The 16,279-nt window shown below is 48.2% G+C and overlaps 1 long non-coding RNA gene across 1 annotated transcript in view; it reads left to right on the top strand.

The window, feature by feature from the left end:
* Positions 1-13,470, top strand: part of LOC116580313 — a 114,708-nt gene extending 101,238 nt beyond the window's left edge. Inside the window, exons 6-7 of the long non-coding RNA XR_004281598.1 lie at positions 2,556-2,625; positions 13,180-13,470. This is a non-coding gene — a long non-coding RNA (uncharacterized LOC116580313). The remainder of the gene's footprint in view (positions 1-2,555; positions 2,626-13,179) is intronic.
* Positions 13,471-16,279: the final 2,809 nt, after the last annotated feature.

Genomic DNA, 16,279 nt, shown 5'->3' with positions numbered 1-16,279 from the left:
ATGTCATCCAGTTCCCCTTCTCTACCTGGTGTTAATTAAAATCCTGATAACAGAACTCAGTCAACATCCATACGAGAAAGACCAAAGCACAGCTTAAAAATGTTCAGATGAAAGTACAGTTAATCAGAATTAAAACAAAAACACCCCCATGCAGTCTTCGTTCTCATTTGGCTTAAACTGGACGAGATGATTAATAAGCAAAAGTAATTTCTAAGGACCACCCCCCCACCCTCGTTGTACTTTCTGAACTGAACTGTTTGAAATAATTGAACAATTACTTTGTGCAATGTTATCAAAGTTTATTAAATTGCTCCCGTCAGCTTTGTCCAATTACCAAATTCTGAGCTGATTTGCATATTGCAAAACAGAGTCGTGACAGGGTTTCCCAGGGTAGCACCTGGCTCTTTTTGAGCAGAGAGAAGTTGTAAAGTTCATGTGGTTTGAATCCTTTCCTCTTACAGAGTGGGAGGCCGAGGCTCAGTGAGGAGAATTGACCCGGCCAAGGTGCACACAATTTACAGAAAGGGCAGGGCTGTGCCGCCTGCTTTCCAGAACCCCCATCTGTCTGCAGGGCTCTACATGGGCAAGGCCCTATGTTAGCCCCAGTGAGGCCAGAACCTGCCTCCACATCTCCACATGTCTCAATTAGTTCCAATTTAGTCATAGCATTGAATGTGCTCTTAAAATGCAAATCCATTCTGACAGGATAGGAAATAATACAGGCAGATTATTCCAGGGCAATTTGGAAGCTCAAGGAGCTTGGAATTTTGAAGTGACAGGCTGAATGGTCCTAAATGAAACACCATTTTTTTCTTTGGGGGTGGGAAACTGACTTCCAGCACTTTCCACCTCTATCCTGGTCTCAGAATCCTCTTCCTGGGTCTCATTTGGACCTTGTTTTTTCTCTTAAACTTTTATTATGGGAAATTACCAGCATGCGCGCATGTGAGAGTCCTGTAATATACGCTCCATATGTCCAGCATCCAGGTCCGCAATGACCCACACATGGGCTGTCCTGTTCTGTCTCTTGCCTCCTCCTTCCTCATTCGCTGAGCCATTTTAAAGCAAGTGTAACATTTTATCCATATGTTCTTCAGCATGGACCTTAATTTTTTTAAGGTCACTATTTTATGTGTCAGTGAAATGTGTACTCTATGAAACTTTTAAACAATGAAACATTACACAGCCATTAAAAGGATGTTTTTGACTTGGGAAAATATTCTTCATAATGCAAGGACATGAAGATACCATCAGGATGTGGAGTATGTTTTTATTCTGAAACACACTCGGAGTCTGAAAGGATATGGATCAGAATGCAGTTTCTTCTTGTTCTTTTTGCTTATCTTTTCCCCCCATTTTTTTTTTTTTTTGTGAACATACATCATTTGTGAAATAAAAAGTAAAGGACCCGAGGGCTGAAAGCCATTCATAGAGAGAGTGAGAGAGATGATCGGGAGGTTGGATTCTACTCTTAGATTATAGCAAGTTGTCTTGCAGGGAAGAAATAGCCTGTCAGGCGTGTGCAGGTCTCCTGCATCGTGATAGCAGGAGAGAAAGTGATTAAACTTTTCTGAGTCAACAAGTGTTTTATGAAGCACCCACTCTGGACCAGGCATTTGCTACTTGCTGTGATTACAGTTACTTGATCAGGAAGAACACAAACACGTCAGACCCTCATGACTCAAAGTGTGGTCTGTGGATCCGTGTCCCCTGGGAGCGTGCTAGAAATTTGGACTCCGAGGTCCCACCTCAGACTTACTGGATCAGAAACTGCTTGAAACACGTGCCTCAGGTGATTCAAAGGCACGGGGCTAGAGCGGGGGACATCCTTGATCGGTGGAAATGTGGCTCCTTTGTTTCTGCTTTCCTAGCCCAACTTAGAGCCTGTTCCGAGAAGAGAAAGGTGGCCATGGTCGGTGTGAAAACTGCACTGGGCCTGGGTTCCTGATGCAGCTTTGTTGATCAAGTAAACAGATGAATGTCTTCACACGCTGTTTCCAATCCTGTTCCACAGCCCTCCTAACTCATCACGGCCAAGGAAGCATCTTCAGATCCCTTGGCCAGGCATTCAAGGCCAGCACAGAGAGCACCTTTGCATTGTTCTCTTTATTCTTTAACACCCAAAGATCCCCTCAACACTGTGCCTTTATCCCCTTCATTAAGAGCTCTGAAAAGATGGGTCCACGTTTTCCCTATTCTTTAAAGCCCAGATGCCATGCCATCTCCTCCAGGAAGCCTTCCGAGAATACATCAGCCAGCAGAATTTCTTCCTTCTCTACACTTCGGCAGAGCTTATTGTCTGTGCCATTCACTGGTCCCCTCTTCTGTGAATAACCTAAACTCCCAAAGCCTCAATTTCCTTACCTGTGAAATGGAAATCGTAGTTCCTTCTTCAGAGGGAATCTTGAGTGTAAATTGAGAAGTATAGATAAAGTATTTAGGACCATGTCTGCATAGTATATTTCAGTAATTTTTCTGACCTTATAACATCAGAAAAACATTGAGCTTCATGATAAATCTATGAGGCAAATACTGTTATACTTCTTATTTTATAGATGAGGAGACAGACAGAGAGGTCGGCAGACTTACCCAAGGTCACAGCCCTAAATGAAGGGGAAACCAGAGGTAAGCTCAGGTGGGGCTTGTACCTACAAGCTCTTTTGTGTGTATGTGTGATAAGAATAATTAACATGAGACCTACCCTCTTAATACATTTTTAAGTGTACAATACAATATTAACTCTAGGTGTAATGTACAGCAGATCTCTAGGACTTACTCACCTTGCTTAACCAAAACCTTATACCTGTTGAATAGCAACTCTTCACCCCCTCGGCCCATTGCTCCCAGAAACCACCATTTTACTCTCTGCTTCTGTGAGTTTGACTCTGTAGGATGCCTCCTATAAGAGGAGCCACGCAATATTTGTCTGTCTGTGACTGGCTTATTTCACTTAGCACAGTGTCCTCAAGGGTCATCTCTATTGTACATAGGGCCAGATTTCCTTTGTTTTCAAGGCTGAGTAATATTCCATTATATGTGTTTGGAAATTGGAACCCTTGAATGCTGTTGGTCTGCGTATCAAACGGTGCAGACACTATGGGAAACAACAGTATGGAGGTGCCTCCAAAAGTAAAAATAGAAATGCCATATGATCTAGCGTCTCACTTCTGAGTATTTCACTAAAAGAATTGAAGTCAGGATCTCAAAGGCATAGTTACACTACTGTTCATTCATTCAGACCACAAGAGCCAAGCTGTGGAAGCGCCCTAACTGTCTGTCAGTGGATGAATGGAGCACAGGGGTGGATAAGTGAATGCTTACATTTTGGGGTTCCTCCGCAATGGGGCAATGAAGGTGATTATTGCTGTAACCCCTATGCCCACTTCCCAGTGCCTCGCCCAGTCATATGGTTGCATAAGTCAGCTCGTTCGGTTTCATACTCCTCCTGCTAGTAAGCTTGCCTTTAGCTGCTGTGGTTTGGCTGGAATGGAGGCACTCTTTTCATCCCTACTGGCCGGCTGGGATGTCTTGGGTAGAAAATGCACAGGGGTATTCTGCGAGGCATTGTGGCCTTCCTCATGGCCTTCTCTAGCAGCAGACAGGTGGCCCAAGCATTTTCCCTTCCACCCAGGGCCCTGGCACTTTTTCCTGGTCACTGCACCTGGTCAGCCCATGAGAGTAAGGAAAGAGCACTGGGTTGGGCGTTCCGAGACCTGAGTCAGAGCACTTGGTCCTTGATGTGCATGTTATGTGCATGTCATTCAGTGTCCTGGGCCTCAGTTACCACATCTGTAAAATGGGAACCAAAATATCTACCCTCACAGCCACCTTTCTTCCAGTGCCCCCTGCCCCCCTATGTGTACCACGCGGGGACAGCCGATGGTCAACTTTCTCAGCTGGAACCTAGTAGGCTTGCAATAATTATTTGTTGAAATCACCTCTTTTATCTTGCTAAACACGTTGGTCACCTTCCAGTGATTTGAAATAAAACTCTCTCTTGATATTCTGAGAGTTGAATGGGAGCTGGGAGAGGAAGGCCTTCCCGACTGTTGATGTTTTGAGCATAACCCACTAGAAGATGAATGCAGAGACCACAGGCAGCGAATGAACATTACATTGGTTATTCTTTCTTTTACCTGAAAGTAGATCCCAAATAGAGTTCAAATTCGTTGTCTCCATAATTATTTTAAGTAACTACATACTATATCGTTGGGCTGATGTATTTCAATTACCTGGGCCATGTCTATTAGAAGATGATATACTGAGTATACTTAAGCATCTTTGCTCCTTTGACTCATAACTTTGCATGAATTTCTAGGAGAGAAATTGTCGGGGGAAGAGAGAATAGCATGCACACGGTTCTGATTCTTTGAGTGCATTTTCATATTGCTCTCACAACAGTGTGCAAAATTTACCATGCCTTCACTAGCATTGGGTTTTTACCATTTAAAATTTAAAAATAAAACCTACATTGGTAGGCAAAACCCCCACAGCTCAACTGAGTACCATGAAAGGTACTCATGTACTCACGGTATTGTACTGATCACATCAAAGGGTGGGCAGTTTATTTTCAATCTTTCTTCCAGCCTTGCCCACCCCCCCATATGTGTACCACACGGGGACAACCGATGGTCAACTTTCTCATACTTGCCATAATTATTCATTGAAATCATCTCTTTTATCTCGCTAAACACATTGGTCACCTTCCAGTGACTTGTCTTAAAGTTAATATTTGGTTCTGTCCTGGGATGGTGAGTTTTGATTCCTAACCAAGGCTCTGTTGGGCCCTGCGGAATTCTGGGAAATAATGCCTGGGGTTGGTCAAAGCACAGGTGTGTTCTGAGAGGAGGGGCAGGCAACTCCTCTCAGACTGACACTTCTGAGAGGAAATTTGGGCCCCAAACCCAGTAAACTGTTTACAGGTAAGATAGTTCCCATCCGGGGCACACTGGTACTGCCCGGGGGGTGTTGGCCACACACACACTCTGACTTCATCTGGGGCAGCCCCTGGTCTACAGAGACAGTGGCTGAAAAAACTACCTGGATATTGTTGCAATGAGGGTGGCTGTTTTCAAAGGAGGCGTTTTAGAAACTTATCTGAAGCAGAAAACCAGCCTGAGCTAAGTGCTTTGTGGATGAGGAAACTATAAGGAGTGCAGGGCTGTGCTTTCAGGAGGACAATGGAGGAGCTCGGGAGGCTGCCAGGCAGATGGAGGCTGCCGGGTGGGTGGAGGCTGCGGCGGGGACAAGCGCGCTCGGCCGAGGCTCTGACGGAAGATATTCTGAAGCGACAAAGAAGAGATGCTTGGGGTGTGACGGGAACAGGAAACCTGGGAAGAGCGGCCACCAGACACCAGGAAGCAGGCGGAGGGGAGCGTGCATGAGGGGCATCTCCTGCTGGCTGGGGAAGTGGGGTCCAGTCTTGGGCTCGGGACATCTCCTCTGAGGTCACGCCAGAGAGGTGTGCAGAGGGAGAGGCAGCGCCGGTGGAGCACCAGAGCGGTCCTCCTGGCCCCACCTACTGCCTCAGCCATAATCCCCCAACACCGGCCAGTCCAGCTCTCTGCATCGTCCCCCGTCCTTCAGCCCAAACCCTAGGCTCTTCATGTACCAGATGCATTTCTGTCAAAATCTCTTACGTGGTGGCTGCCAGTCCTTTTCCCTTGTCAATACTCCAACTTTCAAGCTGCTGCCCATGGTGGATGGTCTTTCAAAGAAATCCGTTTCACCTCATCCTTCCTCCTTCGGAGCCCCTCTCATTCTTCCCCACCCCTTCTGGAAGCTGGCTTGGTGTCGCGGCATTCGAGGCCTTCTGAGCCGCTCTGCAGACCTGTGTCATCCCAGCCATGTCACTCCATCTCTGCTTCCTTCTCTTCAGGCTCCCGTGAGGCTTTCCTCTTCTCAGATCTGTATGCTTTTGTGTGAGTGAGTTTGTCATCCTGGATTCTGTCCCCTCCTCATCTACCTGGAATATTCCTACCCATCCATCAAGGCCCGGTTCAAATGCCCCCTGCTTTCAGAGACTCTTCTTTGTTCCCAGTTTAATAAGAATGGAGTTATTTAAAGAGATGAAGCTCTGACTACTAGTGGGATAAAAGTTGGAGAGAACTTTGTTGAAGGCAGATTAAAAAAAAACCCAAATGGACATAGATGGCCATTATATGCTCAGAGACCCAATCCTCTTCGGACATTTCAAGGACACTGGGAAGAAGAGGAAGTTGTGGGCCCAGAGTGGTAGAGTGACTTGTCTGCGGTCACCCCGTTAACATGGGGCAGAGCTGGGACTGGAGCACAGCTTCCTGACTCCAAGGTGCATGGACATCAGGCAGCCTCCTGAGACCTGCATCTACAGCATGGAGGCACCCCTCATCCCATTGGTGAGGATGGTTCTGTTTGCCTCTGTGCTGGGAAGGAAGAGCCTGAGACCCTAAACAGTCCTGAATCACCCTCAGTATTGCAAGAAACTGTTGGTCTAGTTAAGAGGCAGAGCTATTTTAGCGAAACATTCCTACCTTTAGGGTCGGGAGGTGATATGTTTCTAGGCCAAATGTCAGGTGGCCAGAAGCTTCTGACACCTGAATCATGTGATCGCTGAGTCCTCGCAGGAAAGGTGGCCCGCTGAACCTACAGCCTAGGAATGAGACAGCTGTTCCCCTCCTTGGAGGCCTTCATACTTCCTCTTATCCTTTGTGCCGGGGAGGCTCTCCCCTCTTCTTCAGGCATGAGCTTGGATGTCACTTCCTTGGGTATTACTGGATGTTATTTTAATGACCTTAGACCCCCTCATGGACTCTGTTGGTCTCCTCTATAGCACTTGTCTCAGCTGGAGTTACATTTGGAAGCAAATGTATCTCCCTTTGGAGGGCTTTAATTCCCGGTCCTCCTGCTGAGGTGTGAGTGCTGCCATCTTGAGCTTTATCTGCTCTGTGCCTGGCACACGACTGTCGGCAAATCCTCCCGGCTGCATATTTGGAACAGAACCAAGCTGTGTTTGGCTCCATCCTTGTAGGGTGCAGAGTAGGTGCTCCCTGTCTTCTCCTGGAATGAATATGGTGGAGTGGGCGGGTCTACTGGGCTCTGCCACTAGGGGGCAGAATTGGGAGAATGGTGGAAAGTCCATTCCTGGGATGCTGATGTCCTGGGGCCTGGGGGTGATTGGGGAGAACACCTGTTTTCTCTTGAGGAGCTCCAATAAAAAGAGGAGCAGGGAAAAGGAGGGCACAGAAAAGTGGCTTCGGGGAAGGACGTCTAGACTTAGACTCTGGTCTCTGATGCTTACTTGAACCTTTTGCCCTCTCTTTGCTGGAAAAAGGCATTTGGACGAAACAACACTTAAGGCTCTTTTCCACATCTTTGGTTGGTGATCAGGCAGGCAGGATGTGGTAAAAAAAAAAAAAAAAAGGGCCTAAACTGAGGGCTGGGGCTGGCGATCTAGCCCTAACTCTTCCAACTCACTACCTCTGTGACTTTCTGAACTCCAAGGTGCCCACTGAAACTAGGGCTCTTGGGTGAGAGAGTGCTAAGGCCCCTTCTATGGTCAAGATATTGGGGGTTTAAGGCAACCCACATGCCCCAGAAGTCCTTGATCTAACCATCCTGATTTCTTAAGGCCTGCATACACCTGGATGGGATGATCAGTCATTTCCTTCCTCAGAGTTAGAGTCTTCAACTTTGAAATACAGGTGAATAGCTTAGTGCAGAAGAAACACACTCCAGTGGGAATACGAAGGCTTTGGTTTTTGTTCCGACTCTATTGCAATCTGCCACGTGACCATGGGTTAAATACCTCCCCTCTCTGAGTTTTAGGAGCCCCATTTCCAATGAAGAGGAAGTAGATAATCTGGAAAGGCTCTTGCAGCTGAACTAGCATTTGGTTTTAGATGGCACATAGACATTCGACCATAGCATGGCCAAACACAAATAAACCTTGCAAAGGAAGTCTGGTGAGAAGACAGACTCGTACCTGATTGTGTCCATTCTGGACGGCTGGGTCTGGACTCCAGGAATCACTCGGGCTCAACCCAAATATGGTGTGGTTCTGTTATAGCATCTGGAGAGAGATCTTTTCTTCAGACTTAGTGAAGGCTTTGACATGATATGTTGAGGGTACCCAAATCTACACAGGCATGTGTAGGCAAGCTACAAACTTGAGTGTGAGGAACCCATTCCTCCTCACCAAGCATTCAAGAGACCCATACATTTGCACCTGGGGTAGGGAGAGAAGCAATCACTCCGATGACATTCCTCTTCTTCCAAGTTCCACAGATTCTCTTCCTTATGTTCAAGACAGTTCTTGGCACACTTAAATCACTTATTTATTCTGCAAATATCTATTAAGCATCTACTGTGTGTGCCAAACACTCTTGTAGGTGTGAGGCTACAGCAGAGAACAAAGCAGAGAGTTCTGGGCCCTGCAGAGTTGCTTCCTCTTTGGGGAGAGACAGGAAGCCAGTAGATGGATCAATAAGCCAGGGGTGGTGCTAGGTGCCACGGAGGGCAATACAACAGGAAAGGCTAGCAGAGGTGCCCATGGGAGCTCTTCTGAGGGGTGGCCAGGTGAGTGAGGTGGGGTGAGTGAAGGGAGACAGGGAGCTGGATTGTCCAGCAAGGGGCAAGGAGGGATCTGGGAGGAACATCTGTCTGCGTCTGGTTTTAAGGGACCTCTGGTTCCAAGTTGCTGGTTTCTGTATCTCGAGTACCCAAGCAGCTTTTAGCACCAGAGTCTTATCTTATGTGTCTCTCTCTACTATCCAGATGTGGTGTGGCAGCCTTCCGCATCTCTCTCCAATCTGATCCTTTCATTTTTATTCTCTCTGAGGACTGTGTTTGGCCTGAGAGAATGGCCATGTCTTGTTCAGAGTCTGGGCTGAAGCAGGCTCTCTGTTGGGCAGAGACACGGGTGCCATGACAGCCTCGAGAGGCGCCATCTTCCTTTCCCCAGGAGCAGCGCCATAAAACTTGATGACTGGTCACTTTATGCCCCAAATCACGAGGGTTTCAAGGTGATCTTTCAGAGTTAAATCATGAGTGATCATTAAATGTGTGGGGGAGATTCAAAGCTGGACAGAAGAGCCAGCATGGAATTACTGAAGCAGGAGACTCTGGCACATGAACAAGGACTTTTCTCATCTGCACACCTGTTTGCTGAGAGGGGGACACCCCAAATCATGGCGGGAATGCTCATCAGGAAAGGCGGCAGCACGAGTGCTAGATAGTTGGCTTTCGTGTTTGTCGGTGATTCATGAAGTGATTATCAACATTTGAAACCACTTCATGAATCAACCAGGAGCTGGAAAAGATGTAACCATAATGAGCTCATTTCCATAGCAATAGGAGCAGACTTGCGGGTGGGTCAAATAGTTGCTGTGGCTTAGGCTTCACGCCCTCCTCTCCTGCCTCCCCCTCATTCCTGACAGGCTCATTGCAGGCCTCATTATCTTCCATCGCTCACTCCCTGACCAAGAGCTGCCACATCCAGGAATCCGGCAAATGGCGGAGGTAGAGCCCTTCTCTGCTCGGCCTGGTGGCGGGCATCTCGTGGGGTCTGTATGGGTTAAATTGTGTCCCCACCCATACACAGTTTCTATGTTGAAGTCTTAACCCCTAGGACCTCAGAAGGTGCTGTGCTTGAGGTAGGGCCGCTGAAGAGGCAGTGGAGGTGAAACAAGGTGTGTGTGGGCGGCCTTGCTCAGTGTGACTGGCGTCCTCATAAGAAGAGGGGATGAGGACGGAGACCCGTGAAGAGGAAAAACCATGTGAAGACACAGAGATCTCAGAAGAAACGAGCTCTCCTACCACTTTGACCGCAGACTTGAGGTCTCTAGGACTGTGAGAATGTGAATTTCTGTTGCTGAAGCCACTTAGCTGAACTGTGAGAACGCGTCCATATGAGAGTAACACAGGGCTCTCAAATGTGTTTTTCTCTTGGGAAGCTTTTGCGCAACCAGACTTTATCGCTGGGGTGACATTGGCAAGGCCCCTTCCCCAGGGGACCCTGAACTCTTTTCCCTAGAGCCTTATTGTCTCTGCCCCGCATCTTTGGAACTGGCTGTTCTCCTATCCTGACGCCTGCCGGAAACAGGAACATGGGAACACCTCAGGCTGCCTGCAGCCTCCTCACATAGGGGCCGGTTTCTCCACCATCTGAGCTTGGTTCTTCCAGAAAGCAGATCCGAAGACCAGGACTGGGTACAAGAGGTTCATCTGGAATATGATCCCCGGGAAGCCTTGTGAGGGGAGGGGGAGGGGAGAGAGAGAGAGAGAAGGGCACAGCTAATAGGGCGTCACCAAGAGCCTTCTCCTGGGGGCCGCTGGCGCTCTTCTTGGTGGGGATCCCACAGAGTATGTGGGACATGCCCTGGATTGTCCAGCAAGGGGCAGGGGAGCCGAGGCATTTACACACCGACTTCTGTGCCCCACTGATGGAGGGTCTTTCCAGAGGCTGGGACATCTCTGCCCTGTGGCCTGCCACACGGGCCCAGCACCCCCCTGCAGCCCCCGGAAAGCCTCCGGCGGAGAGGGAGGAAGATGTTGGTGTGTATGGGGATGTCGGTCGGCAAGTGACCTCCAGGATGGGCTGCGGGGCTTTGGGGTGGCACCCATTACTGTCAGCCACACTGAGCCCCTTCCTCTGTAGACCTCGCCTTACCGTGGGCTCCAGCGTGCTTGGCACCTGGCCCACCCAAAAGGCAAAGCACTTCGCCTCTCCCTCTGGCTGCGTTTTCAACTCCTTTCCCAGAGGCATTTGGTCCGTTAACACCCAGCGCCTGTTTCAGACGTGACACTTCAAAAGATCCACTTCTGTTTCTTCAGACTCACCACTCCGCTAGATGAAAGGCAGAGTCTTGCAGAAAGCAGAATGAAAGGGTTCTTCGGCTAGGTTTCCTTTCTCTCCAGAGGAGGGCTTCGTCTAGCGGGTCTCTGCATCCCGTCGCCTCGGTGAACCCCGGGTTGGCCGGGCAGCTCGGCAGCAGGGTGAAGGAGTATTTCTGGAATCAGTGGCTGGCAGGTCTCAAATGGCCGCCTTTGCAAGCGGCGCCCTTCTGGGTTCCATTCTGCTGGCCCCTTTAAAAGAGATTGTGATATAATTTCAAGAGGATTGTGCTCTCTGAATGGTTCAATAAGTGTTTTGATATGACCTCTACCCACCCAGATTTGGGGGCTGAGGGAAGAATTCCCTGTGCCATTTGTATCAAGTGGTAAGTCCTTCCAGTTTTTTCCATCTGAGAAAAAACATGTCAGAGATGATGGCCAGTGTTCTGATGTGGAGGACCGGTCTTCAGGGGCGTTGTCTGGGGACCACTGCATGGTTGGGAGTTTGTAGAGGTTGGGCCAGCTATCAGAAAAACCAAAGCAAACTCTGACCACTAGGGGGTTGAATAGACCCTCCAAGTAGGGCCCCCATGGGAATCTTCATTCAGGTTTCCCCCAAATCAGAGGTGGAGATGAGAACCCAGGTGCAGGTAGTTTACGTGGGGAGCATGGTGAGGGAGTAGAGAAAGCCAGATGGGGTGAAAGGAAAGCCGGTGAAGGGTGCATTAATGAGCAGGGTACTGATGAGGGCGCTGGGGCCTTTCCCACTGGGGACCTTATAAAGGACCCTGTAGAACGCACTTTAGAATTATTCAGGTGCCTGGGGGCGTCAGTTGGCCAAACATCCAACTCATGAATTCTCAGAAGAGTCATGAGATCAGGATGCCTGGGTGGCTCAGTTGGTTAAGCAGCTATCTTCGGCTCAGGTCATGATCCCGGTGTCCTGGGATCGAGTCCCACATCGGGCTCCTTGCTCGGCAGGGAGCCTGCTTCTCCCTCTGCCTCTGCCTGTCATTCTGTCTGCCTGTGCTCGCTCTCTCTCCCTCTCTCCCTGACCAAAAAAAAAAAAAGAAAAAAAGAAGAGTCATGAGATCGAGCCCCACCCTGGGCTCAGACTGGGTGTGGAGCCTGCTTTAGATTCTCTCCCTCACTCTCTCTCTGCCCCTCCCAGGAGTGCGCTCTCTCTTCAAGAGAGAGAGGATTATCCCACAGAGGATGGGGAGACAGACAATTTAGTCATCAACCCCTGTCTCCCAGTGGTTGACATGTGTCCCTGGGGCGCTGACTCCCATTCAGTTTTCATTGCCTGTAGGGCAGCTAAATGGCCTTCCAGGGGACGGGGTGACCACCTGATGTGGGACGCTAGTCCCTGTAGGGAACCGTCCACCACCACTGTGCCGAACCGGGATGCTGAGACGATGGGGTCCAGCACATCACAAGCCTTCGTTATAGACTCTTAGTTTGGAGAATCAAGGTCAATCATTCTCATCCATATCATCCATTTGAACATTCATATTCTTCCATCTATGCTTAAAGTTGGGGGGAGAGGGGTGAATTCTCTTACTCCTGTCTCTGGCTGCTCAGAGGGGAGGGCGATGAAATTCACACAATTTCCAAGTACTCAGCCTCTCTCCTGTGGGGACGCACTCCAACTGGTGAGATCATCATACACACTTGGAGAACTGATCTAGACATTGTCCTTCTGCAAGGGGTTTTGTTGTCACATCTTGGCATGGGAAAGATGGTGTATGTGTGGATACGAGAAGACATCTCCTCACACATGAGATTCTTTGCTCATTGGCAATCAGTTCCAGGTAGGCCAGGCTAATGGGGTCCAGTACAATTGCCTGGCCCTGCCTGAGCTTCCTTCCTTCATATCATGGCATCCCTTCCTTCAGACCTGGCAGCTCTCTTCTGTCTGGTTCCTCATAAGGGTGGATGATGCTACGGAAGGTAGCTAGAAGGTAGCTTGAAGCGAGACTCCAAGTCTGGCTCTATCATTCGAGTTCAGTCACTGGCTTCCAGTTTCTTTTGTTCCTCGGACTCTCATCTCAAAGGTCACCTCCTCAGAGAGGCCCACCCTGATGCCCTAATTAAAATAGAACCCGTAGGTTCACTCTCTAACCGTTACCTTGTCTTTTTTTTCTCCAACGCTGATACTACCACCTGACATTTAAATGTTTGTGCTTATTTGTTTACTGTGTATCCATGTCCCACCAGGTTGTAGGTCCTGTGATGACTGAGACCTCGCTATTTTGTTTATTGTTGTACTATTCAGTGCACAAAACAAAGCCTAGCCCATAGTAGGCTCTTGGTAAATATTTTTTGAATGAATGAATGAAATCAATCAATTTCTCAACATTACAGACGTGAAGAGGCCAAGTGTGTGCCCCAGAATACAGAGGAGTTCCTTGTCTTGGGCTCAAGAGCCCATCCCACCAGAAACAAGACCAATCCCCTTCTAGTTTTTGTCTGAAACAGAAAAAGGCCCACAGGAAACACACACAGAACATTCATTTTATCGGCTGGACTTACTACACCAGTGTGTCTAAGGTAATATTTTGTTGGGTTTCACCCTGCATTTGAAAGCAAAACAATTCACATTTGAAAATCTCATTACCAGCATCTTCCCTCCAAATCCATTAACAGCGTGAGTGTTTCTGGCAACTGAGATCACCTCGGATTATATAGTATGAAATGCAGCTCTGGGGAAAACTGTGTGTTTCAAGACGTTTGTACCATTCAGTTGTCAAATATTCACACGGTTATGATTCTCAAAGAAAGCACACAATGTAGGGAAATTGGTAACAAAATAAAAGCTTCAGGATGTATTGAGAGAAGGCGGCCAGAGGATTCCTCCCTGACATACCTAATCCCAGGGATGGGAAATTAAAAACCACACCAGAATATCAATGTCTCACACAGAGCAGGGCTTGCTTTTCTTGAGTAAGAGTCTGTGTCCCATCTTGCATAGCAATCACAGACTTCTTTATTGGACCTTCAAGTCTCCCTGTGCTATCCTTTGTCCCTTTCTCTCAATAAGGGTCCTCCTTTGCTCCCACCCAGACTCTCTGCACCGGCTAAACCCTTGTCATTCTCGCCTGAATCCTCATGACCATCTTTGTCACCGTGAACTTGGGTGACGTCACAGACTATTAGTGCTGGAGAGTTTCTATATGATTGAAGATGAAAAAAAAAAAAGTGAGGTTTGGGGGTTCTGTAGTCAAATTAGCTTGGGAACTACAGCCTATGCTACCTTCCTCTTCCATGGTGAACTTTCCAGTTCACAAAGACACGTTCAGGATGCAGATGTCCTGCGGTCGAGAGACGTGCATCGTCTGAAATTGGGTGACCATGAAGCCCTCAATTGGACCATTGAAATTGTTCAGATTCTATGGAAAATTAGTGTACAAATTGCAATCCCCCCCTTTTCCATAGATAAGGAAACAAAGAACAGAGAAACCCCTGAACGTGCTTGGTCACCTAGCTCATTAGTGGCAGAGCCAGGAAGGACTGGACACTGGGGACTATGGTGCTCTGCTCCTGTGTCCTCCTCAAGGTACCCTCCCTTGTTTCACTTCCGTATAGTAAAACTCTACCACTACGTACCCTGTACCACCCCACTCCACCCCACCCCACCCCATCCCATCTAGTCCCTGAGTATTTCTTGAGTGTCTGTCAATCCCAGAACAGAGCTGTTCTGCGTGCTGTGGATACACTGGTGAGCCAGACAGACACAGGACTGAGCACTACAGAGCATGACTGTCCTCACACAGCTGACCCAGGTTGTGGTTCTCATCATTTTCTTAGCTTCTGCTCACTCCCCCTGTTTCTCTCTCGCCCCCTTCCTTCCTCCTCCCCCTCCTTCCAGATCACCCTTTGCACTGAGCAAGATAAATGGCCCTTGGACGCCCCTTAATTTCATCACTTCCCTGGATGAGGACCCTAACTGATTCCTTTTTGTCTCTCAGAACAGGTATAATCTGTCGGACCGCGGGCTCCACGACAGTAGGACCGGTTCTGGTATCATTCACTCTGCTCAGCAGACCATCTGGCTCATCATAGGCGCTTAGGGGATCCCCATCCAGTGGCCGACTGCTTGTCTGCCTTGTAAGACATCCTCAGATCTTATGCTCTTAACTGCTCTGCTCAGCCTGAAAACTTCCCTCCATGCTATGTCTCAGCACACACAGCCCCACACCCCACACTCGTTTTCTTGAACTGATTCCTCAGCAAGGGGACACAAGCATTCTACGCTCTCATGGTGATTGCAATCTCATATCCAGCTCAGTTTCTCACCTCTCTTAGGAAGACTTCCCTGAACTCTTTCTCCCCTCCTGCCCTTTCTCCCTCCCTCCCTCCCTCTTCTTCATTGAACATTACACCAGGTCCTGTGAATACCAATATGAATCAGGAGTAACCCCTGTTTTTGAGGATCTCATGGTTGAGAGGAGAAGACAGACAAGAAAATAATTATGATGCAGTGTAATTGGGCTACGGTAGAGGTATGCATGAGGCACTAGAGGTCTACCAGTAGTAAACTCATGTTGGTCAGGAAAAGCCTCTTGAAAATTTACTAGGTGATCCTTGAAGCACAATATGATGTAAGACAGGAGAAAACTTGCTGGGTTGGTGCAGAGGAAAGGAGTATCAGACACAAGTAAGAGCTGGAAACCAAGGATTTCCCATCTTTTAAACCCCCCCAGGGGTGCCTGGGTGGCTCAGTGGGTTAAAGCCTCTGCCTTCGGCTTGGGTCATGATCCCGGGGCTCTGGGATCAAGCCCCTCATCGGGCTCTCTGCTTGGCGGGGAGCCTGCTTCCCCCTGTCTCTCTGCCTGCCTATCTGCCTACTTGTGATCTGTCTGTCAAATAAATAAATAAAATCTTAAAAACAAAACGAAACAAACCAGCTATGAGTGGGGACCTTCTAAATGTATGCGGGACCAGACCTCAGATCGAGCACCGCAGTCCGTCTGTGATGTACTCTTAGATGTCCCTTAGCTCCAGTGTGTAGCTTGTGAAATCAGAGTATCCTTAGCACAGGGATCAGCACATAGTAGATGCTCAGTGAATACATGTTGAACCAATGAATATCTACTCAAGGTATGTACTGTTGGAAGAGTTTGAACTTGCTTGTCACGGGTTAGTTCCTGAACTTTTTGTTTTGTTCTCTTCTTCTTCCTTAAGAGATGTAGAGAGAAGACAGAACATTGGCTATGACCTGAGAGGAACTGTGGTTGGTTCCCTCCCAAGACGATTCTCAAACTTGGATTAGTTCCTCTTTCTTGCCCCAAACTTCAGCCTTGACCTTCTGATTTAAATAGAGATTAACAGCTAAATGGAGCCCATTGTTCACCTCCTCTACCTTCAGTTTTTGTTTTTTTTTTTTTTTCCTGAGTAAAACCTTCTCCATGCAGTGGCTCCAGTGTGGGCAATAACCCTTTTTGAAACTGCTAGGTGATCAGAT

The sequence above is a fragment of the Mustela erminea genome, chromosome 19, assembly GCF_009829155.1.
Source record: "Mustela erminea isolate mMusErm1 chromosome 19, mMusErm1.Pri, whole genome shotgun sequence".
Classification (NCBI taxonomy): Eukaryota; Metazoa; Chordata; class Mammalia; order Carnivora; family Mustelidae; genus Mustela; species Mustela erminea.
The sequence above is the reverse complement of the archived record's forward strand: the minus strand, read 5'-3'. Positions and strand labels throughout refer to the sequence as shown.